We start from the raw sequence: 9,401 nt of genomic DNA on the forward strand, positions 1-9,401 counted from the left end.
CCCCCACACACACTATTTGTAGGGGAAGGGGGAGGGGGCCGGCCCCCTTAGATCTCATCTAGGGGGGGCAAGGGGGGGAGCTTGCCCCCCAAGTTTGGTGGGAGGCGCCCCACCCCTAGGGTTTCCAACCCTAGGCGCCTTGGGCCCTTGGGTGGTGCACCAGCCCACTAGGGGCTGGTTCCCACCGTTTTTCATCCCATTGAGCCCCCGGGAGCAGGTGGCCCCATCCCGTGGACCCCCAGACACCTTTCGGTGGTCCCGGTACAATACCGATAACCCCCGAAACTATACCAGTGACTGAAACTGGACTTTCCATATATAAATCTTTACCTCCGGACCATTCCGGAACTCCTCGTGACATCCATGATCTCATCTGGCACTCCGAACAACCTTTGGTAACCACATACTATTTCCCATAACAACTCTAGCGTCACCGAACCTTAAGTGTGTAGACCCTACGGGTTCGGGAACCATGCAGACATGACCGAGATATCTCTCCGGCCAATAACCAACAGCGGGATCTGGATACCCATGTTGGCTCCCACATGTTCCACGATGATCTCATCGGATGAACCACGATGTCGGGGATTCAATCAATCCCGTATACAATTCCCTTTGTCCACCGGTATGTTACTTGCCCGAGATTCGATCGTCGGTATGCCGATACCTCATTCAATCTCGTTACCGGCAAGTCTCTTTACTCGTTTCGTAACGCATGATCCCGTGACTAACTCCTTAGTCACATTGAGCTCATTATGATGATGCATTACCGAGTGGGCCCAGAGATACCTCTCCGTCATACGGAGTGACAAATCCCAGTCTCGATTCGTGCCAACTCAACAGACACTTTCGGAGATACCTGTAATGTACCTTTATAGCCACCCAGTTACTGACGTTTGGCACACTCAAAGCATTCCTACGGCATCCGGGAGTTGCACAATCTCATGGTCTAAGGAAATGATACCTGACATTTAGAAAAGCTCTTAGCAAACAAACTACACGATCTTGTGCTATGCTTAGGATTGGGTCTTGTCCATCACATCATTCTCCTAATGATGTGATCCCGTTATCAATGACATCCAATGTCCATGGTCAGGAAACCACAACCATCTATTGATCAACGAGCTAGTCAACTAGAGGCTTACTAGGGACATATTACGGTCTATGTATTCACACATGTATTACGGTTTTTGGTCAATACAATTATAGCATGAACAATAGACAATTATCATGAACAAGGAAATATAATAATAAGCATTTTATTATTGCCTCTAGGGCATACTTCCAACAGGGTCATCACCAACGTCTGTTGGCGATAGTTGACAAGTAGCGTCTCAACATCCGAGTCGTCCGAATCGGATGAATCGTCGAGCAAAAACTTCTCGCATGGGCTTAATTCCGTCTAAATTCATAAAATCGCATGCCACATTAACCAACTATGCATACCGCTTGGCACAAGCACAAGTAAAAACTCACCGGCTGCTTGAGGGCGGTGGCTCTCCGATGGCTCATGGACGGTCGATCCCGGGTGGCGGCGACGACTTGGGGCGGCTCGGGTCACCGGATCAGGGGGGCGGCACAGATGCTCGGTGGAAGAGGGTAGGGGCGCCCCGCGGCGCGATTCCGCCCGCAAATTTGGCCAAAATCGATGGCGGCGGACGTGCGGAACCAATGGCGGACGGCGATGGAAAGAGGTAGAGAAAGGGCGCGGGCTGAAATCTCCCTCCCGCCAACCACTTTCCTGGGATACGGGGCACCGTAGGGGCGAGGCAGAAACCTGCGTATTCGTGGGTTGAGGATGAGATTTTGCCGCGCCCCTCAAAAATATTTACGGGTCGGACGCGTTTGCATGGGTCTAGTCGGGCAGCATTTTTCACGCCGACCTGTATTTTAGCGGTTATTTTGCTGGTCATGGCTTTATACGCGGTCCGCATAGGCCTAAACTACTCTTTTCTCATATTGCATGGTATCCATGAACCCCAGTGATCGGAATTAAATGGCAAGCCCTTGAACCTGAGAATAGGAAAATAAACCATTAATGAAATTGCATCGTGGCTTCCTATTGTACTACATGACCCGTTGCGTCATTGGCGCAAAGACCAACTACAACCAGGAAGTTTAGCAAATTATAGGCAACATGTTTTAATAGATGTTTGTTTTATAAACTATTATCAAAGGAAATTAATATGGATAGAAATATATACGGTAAGCCAGCACTGTCCAGATTTAAAAAAATCACACGCAACCGCCGCCTCCTCTCTCAAGTTTAGGGTTTCTCTTTCCGCCGCCTCCTCTCTCAAGTTTAGGGTTTCTCTTTCTCCCACCGGCGTCGCTGACGGTCCGCCTCGTCTCCGGTGGCCTTATGGCCATGGGGACGCGATGGATCCCGGCCCTTGTTGGTGGGAGGGCTCCGCTTTTAGACGTTACTTCGAGTTTTGTTAGGGTTTGTGTCCTACTCAATAAGACGAGACGACAACGGCTTTTTGAAGATGGAATAAGGTTTCCCCGCCTAGAGCCCATTCCGGTGGCGCGTCCAGCATCATCGGTGGGCGTCTGGGGTGTGTCTCCGGCGGATCTGTCTTTGATGGATCTGGTCGTCGTTCGTCTATGTTCGTGAGTCTTCAGGTTGGATCCGATCTACGATACTACCTCCGTCCTGATTTATTAGTCCCCTTTGTAATTTGTGCTAAATTTTGACCAAAGATTTAACTGACAAAATGTTAGTGCATGTCAACAAACATTATAGCATTGGATTAGTATTTGAACAAAAAATTTCAATGATATAATTTTTAGTAACAAGCATGAGCATTTTGTTAGTTAAATTTATGGTCAATATTTGGCGCAGATTTCAATGGGGGCCAATAAACCGGGACGGAGGTTACTCTTTATCGGTAGCGGTTGTTGTTTTGGTGTGCTGGTCCTATGGGGTCTTAACACGGCGATTTTCAAACTGTCTACTACAACAAGTTTAGCCCGGCTCCGATGACGGGGGGCGATGACGGTTGCGCGCTTTCAGCTCGCTTCAGTGCTTGTAGCCGTTGCTAGGTGGTCTATGAATTTGGATGTAATTTTTATTATTTCTAGTACTTGTTGTACTATCACCATTAAAGATAAATAGATCGAAAGTTTTCTTGAAAAAAATACATACGGTAAAGAACACCGAGAAGCAATAGACGGGCTAACAAACACGGACAATTACCTCTGGATCATAGAAGCTGTTTGTCCGTACTGGTCGATTTAGACGTCCTTCTTAGTCAGGTTTTTATCTCATATATCTGGGCATGGGTCCTTCGAGGCGTGCGTGTGCGCCCTACTCGGCGTGTTGCATGCCTAACGTTGACATGTGGGGCTGGGAGGGACTTAGTTGGCCGACTTTGTTAGCATACGGCCGGGTCAGCGCGCTGCACGTCCGGGCGCTGCGCGACACTTTTACCCGAGCTTTGCCTACCATGATCCTTGACGTCGCGGACCCTGACCGGCTGGCGCCCGTGAGCCGCTTTTCCGGGTTGTATGTTTTTCCGAGTTCTATACAAATGATTATATTCTCTCTTTTTTGAAAAGAAGGATTGCATCCGGCCTCTGCATCAGTTGATGCATGCAACCATAAATGATTATATTCACACCACGTTTGCATTGTTGACTACTTGACCAGCCGAATAGATTGCAGGTTTTTTTCATGCCCTGACCTTCCTTCATGTGGAAACTAAATCTTTACACGAAAGCAAAGTGAGCAAAAGCAGTTTAGTAAAAGCAAACCTATCCCAACACATTGCCAAAATAGCCAACAGTGGGAGCCTAAGACTCTCCGCTTCACCCACATCCATTCCTTGTACACTGACTTCGTATATAAAACAAACGTGTTTACTAATTTACACATAAGAATCGTAAATCTAATGTTATATTTCAGGCTCTGTTAATCCATGAATGATATGTTCGGTAGCCGTGGTCAAGCTTCACAAAGTTTAATCTTAGAAAAACTTATCACGCGAAGTAAAGAGAAACAGAAGGAGTACTATGAGGTAGATATCACCAAATCCAACCAAGGAGGCACTTATGAGCCAAACAGATGGAAACATACACGGTAACCACTAGTGTAAGATGTGAAATACTCCTTGTGTGATGTGATGTGGAAGGACGCACCTGAATCCACAACCCAAGAGTGAATTGTAAGAAACCACCACATTTGAGGCTTATCTTGCAGAAAACCACCTAGTCGCTAATCATTTGCAAAAGCCACCGCGGATTCAGTAAAAGTGTTGCAAAAAGCACTGAACAGGTGATTTAGCCCATTTAATCACTTTCTGACATGTGGGGCCGAACTGTAAGGAGCTGACTTGGCAAAATAATCACACACAGACCCCTAGTAGACTTTTAAAAAAGCAATCAGCCCCCTGGACCATGCCCAGCAGAGCACGGCTCCCGTCGCCGCCGCCGGAAGACGCCCGCCGACCGGCGGTCGCGGAGACGAGGAGGAGGTGGAGCGAGGAGGGCGGTCACGGAACTGAGCGCGCCCCAGGGTCTTTCTTCTCCGACGACGAGCGGCGCCGGCGGGATGGAGGCCACCGACAAGCACTGCGCGGTCCGTCCTGGCCCTGCCGTCCGCCGTGCGCTTTCACCGCCGCGTGGGGCCACCATCGCGCGTCTCTGCGTCCGAGCCGCCGTGCAGGACTGAGCAGCCAACACGCGTCTGAGCCGCTGTGATCACGCCCTGGCCGTCGTGTTGCTCCGGGTCGCCGCGCAGCGCGATGCCGCAGACGAGGCCGCCGTGCCCGCGGGCAACAACAACTCCACCTGGTGGACCTACGACCCGGACGTGCCGCTCAACTGCTCCGAACTCCGGCGAGGACGAGCTCCTGCGCGCCGCGGCCCATCCTACAGAGCCTCGTGTCCCGGGAGGCGGAACCGCTGGACTCGCAGGTGGTGTCGGTCGCCGTCGTCAACGACAGCGGGGACCCGTCAGCGCCGTTCATACTGGGCGGCACATTCCGGAGCAGGCTCGTGGTAGGAGCGTGAGGTGGGCAGGCTGCCGGTCCCGTTGCTCGTCGTCCAGGTCACGCTACCGGCGACAGGGAGCTGTGCCGCGGGCACGCCGAGCAGGAGGCCGTGGGACTGTGCCGCGGGCGCGCCGACCTGCTCGCTATCATCGTCCGCCACCGCGACACGCTCGGGGGCACGCACGCCGCGCTCGACTTCTCGCTCATGTCCATCTCCTGCCTGCTCCACCTCCTCCTCGTCTCCATGTCCGCCCTGCCGGGGCTCATGCTCCCTGCCACGGCATCCCGATGGTCAGCAGGGTCAGGGCGTCGCCGTGTCGGCCGAGCTCGCGCTGCTCCACAGGGAAGGGGTTGATTGCTTTTCTTTGTTAGATATAGGGGTGTGTGTGTTAATTGTTTGCTGAGTTAGATCCTTACAACCGGGTCCCACTTGTCGAAAACGCCCTCAACCGCGCCAAATTACATGTTCAGTGCAATTTGCAACACTTTTACTGAATCCGCGGTGGCTTTTGCAAATGATTAGCGACCAGGTTGTTTTCTGCAAGATAAACCCCAAATGTGGTGGTTTCTTGCAATTCACTCCATCATCACGAACAACACTGTAGCAATCTTCATCTTCAATGACTAGATAGTCTTCATCTGTTGCAGTCATGGTTGAACTGCTCTCAGCCTTTTGCTCGATTTTCTTTGTGAGTTTCCCCTCTACAAACTCTCTTTTGTACTTCCTGCACTCCCTCTTTATGTGTCCCGGATTGCCACAATGAAAGCAAGTAATATCGTTTCTCTGTTTTGACTTTGATCCCCCCTGGATTTGCTTTTGCCTTGCTGAAATCTTGTATTGTTGCGTCCATGGTTATCATTCTTTCCATGGGTTTCAGCCACATACACATCAGAAGAAGAGGCATCACCTTTTTCCTTCTTTCTGGCTTCTTCATTCAGCATATTGTTCTTCACCATCTCCAAAGTCAGCTCCTCATCCGGAGCTGAATTGCTAAGTGACACAACAAGCGTGTTCCAACTATCAGGCATGGAACTCAGCAGCAACAATGCTTGCACCTCATCTTCAAAGTTGACCTTCATGGCTGAAAGTTGATTTATATGGCATTGAAAGACATTTAAGTGCTCAATCACACTTGTGCCATCTTGGTACTCAAGCTTTGCAAGTCTTTTGATCACCGAGGCTTTGTTCATTGATGTCTTCCTCTCATACATAGACTCCAACTCCTGCCACATCTCATAAGCATTTGTGTCATTTGCAACATGGTGGAAAATATTGTGGTTGAGGTACAATCGAATCATACATACTGCCTTTCTATGCAACACTCTCCATTCTTCTTCTGTGATACCGATGGGTATCTTGTCTTTCACAATTGGCTCATACAAATCCTTGCAATAAAGGATGTCTTTCATCATGGGTTTCCATAATGAGTAATTGAAAGAATCAAGTTTTATCATGCCACTTGTAGTAGTGCTTTCTTCCAAAGCCATTGTGAGTAGCACTTACAACAATAATCCAGCAATTGGGATTTGCAACCTTCTAAGCAACCAAGGCTCTGATGCCACTCTAATGGAAATTAGCACACAAATGCACTTGTGTTTAACTGAAAACTACAGCGGAAACAAAGTAATCTCAGCTCCACATCATGTACTAACTCAAGGATATTTGCTTAGCACAAAAGGAAACATATGCAGTAGCATATATGGAGGCAAAATGTTACTCAGCAAGCAAGACACTCCTCAGCCTGATGTCTTATGGTAGGAGTAAGTTTCTGGACAACACCAAGCATCAACAAAGAGACACCAGATTTTTACGTGGAAAACCCCCCAACTTGAGGGTAAAAAACACGGCCGAAGCCACCAAATCCTCTTCCACTATTATCAAATGTGGGATACACCAAGTTCTTCTCTAGACAGCACTAGAGGATCTCATACATCAAGATTTCTGAATTTTGGATGAACACAACAAGATTTGGGGCTCAAGAACTAGGAATTGGAACAATCTCACCAAAGATGGTGGAACCGAAGCTTGAAGAAGACAGGGTAGTGGATCTGGACCATCACAACCTTGGGGAGGAGCTCCCTGTGCTTCTTCCTTCAATCTTCCTCTTCTTCCCTTGCACTCTTGGTTTTCTCTCTTCTTCTCTTTTGGAGGATAAACTGATTTCGTCACCCTTGATGGTGGTTGCTGGATGGAGGGTAAAGCATCCCCATCCTCTCATGTGCAAACTCCGAAATGACCCTAGGTCATAACCCTAATGAGTAGTGGGCTTCTGCACCTCTTTGGGCTTCCTAAAAGGCCTCAAGTGGTCATCTCCTCACATCTCACATGAGAAGGATATCCCAACAATATCTTAATTATACAGCCATTTGCTTGATAGACATTTACTACCTCCGTCCGGGTTTATTAGGCCCAAAGACCAAATCAGCAGTACCAAGGCAGCTAGTAATTGCCTACGGTTTTCAAGGCATTAATTCCTCATGCTGTTGGTTAACGCCTCGTTTGGCATGTAAATTAATGTTAACTATGCATGCAACACCAAGCCCACCAACCCTCCATCAATGGTGCGCATGCATGCTCACGCGCATGCAGCGTAGCACACCTTACAGCTCATCAATTAAATCGAGGGATGAAGTGTACACGGTTGCCAATGGGGTCTAATAAAAACGGACATGTCTTATTTGCTCGCGGGCCTAATAAACCCGAACGGAGGGAGTAATTTCTAATCTCTAGGCCTTTTACCCTAGACCTCCTTGGTCTTTAGGACCACAAATGTTACACTCACTTGTAATCAAAGTTGGTCAAAAATGATAAGTTATTCAAACAGAGAAAGTAACTGGGTGGACACTAGTGTTGTTCCACCGGTACCTGCATAGCTGTAATGGTTGTCCAGACCAATCGTCCTGTCCACTAGCAGCACCCAGATCCTAGTCGACTATATATAATTCTAACGCGTGCATGTGCTTATTGAGAACAAAACATAGTGCTTCCGTAGATCGAGTAATTAAGCGTCTGCCAGCTGACATTGGCCTGAGAGTGCATCTTCAGCGAAAAGGGTCCATGACCGCGCATGTTTCTATTCCCTGCTGTTGCAGGCCGCTCACATTTATTATTTTCAGCCGAGAATGCAGATCATGCTCGGTGGTGCACTGCACGTATCATGGACATGCACCGTGTACTCGTGAGATTCCTTCTGCATTGAATTTTCCTGTGCATGGATTTGACGATAAGCCTTCCAGAGCAGGAGGCAGCAGTGGTTAGCGCGGCGGCTCTTGTTAGGATTTTTTTTAGCATGATCTAAACCCATTTGGAATTTTTAGCACGATCTCATCTTTTTGGTAACGCTATGGCGTGTGACGTTTCTGGTCAATCTAGACACGCCATACCATACCGCTGGCCGTTCCGACCCTGAATAGATAAGTGGCCACGGGCAGACGTTGCTGGAAACACAATAAGCAGTGTCGTTTCTCACTGGGGTAGAGCAACCCCATAATCAATGGCGTATCTTTCATGCCACAAAGGAACTCAACTGCTACTTGACCAGGCTAGAAACGCCCGGCAGTTTGGCGTTTCTATATGGGCCAGAAACGCTGCAAGTCATGGCATTGTTAAAAAAAGGGTTAGGTCGTGTTAAAATTTTCAGGAGAGGCCATTTTGTGCTAAAATAATTCTAACAAGGTTAAAACAGTGATTTTGGCCCAGCTCATGTGACAACGACAATGATGTTGAGCCAAGTTGGAAGGCAGGATGGGCTTCGGTGCCGATTGGTCGGCATGGATTGGCCGATGTGACTTCTGAATTCGTTCACCGTGTGATAGAAACTAAAGAAGTCAGAGTTGTCGCGTTGTTGTGGGTGGCAAGATGGTGAAGAACTGAAGTTGGTGTGGATGGTGGAGCAAACAGCCCAATATTTTGGTTTTGAGCTGGGAAGATTAGGCTTTTGAAAAGTTCAACTTGGAGGTGATAAATACTCCATCTGTCTTAAAATATAAGACTTTTTTAACACTATCGTAAGTCGCAGTTGCTTGTGACCAAAGCTTATCAAAAGCGACGAGTGTATTCAGAATGAAAAAATGTAGTTGGGTGGACCGTGGCGCTGCCCCACCCGCTGTGATGGCTGTCCACTAATAGCACGCTAATTCTGATCACTATCCCACAATACACAGGATCTCTACACACCAACACTTCACCAAGATTGAGAACTTAAGACCTTAGCTTTGATACCATGTTAAGATTCATGCACTAGCCAACGCAACCAAAAGCCTAAGTTGGTGGGAAGAGTTTGGCAATCCACATATATACTTCAACATAGTGAATCAGTTTTTCTTAGATTTCTTTCTTTTAACATTTTTGGATTTCAAGTTCCGCAAAGGCTCGGTTCAATTGCTAGCGCAAAAAGAGAAAAAACT

The sequence above is a fragment of the Triticum dicoccoides genome, chromosome 4B, assembly GCF_002162155.2.
Source record: "Triticum dicoccoides isolate Atlit2015 ecotype Zavitan chromosome 4B, WEW_v2.0, whole genome shotgun sequence".
NCBI lineage: Eukaryota > Viridiplantae > Streptophyta > Magnoliopsida > Poales > Poaceae > Triticum > Triticum dicoccoides.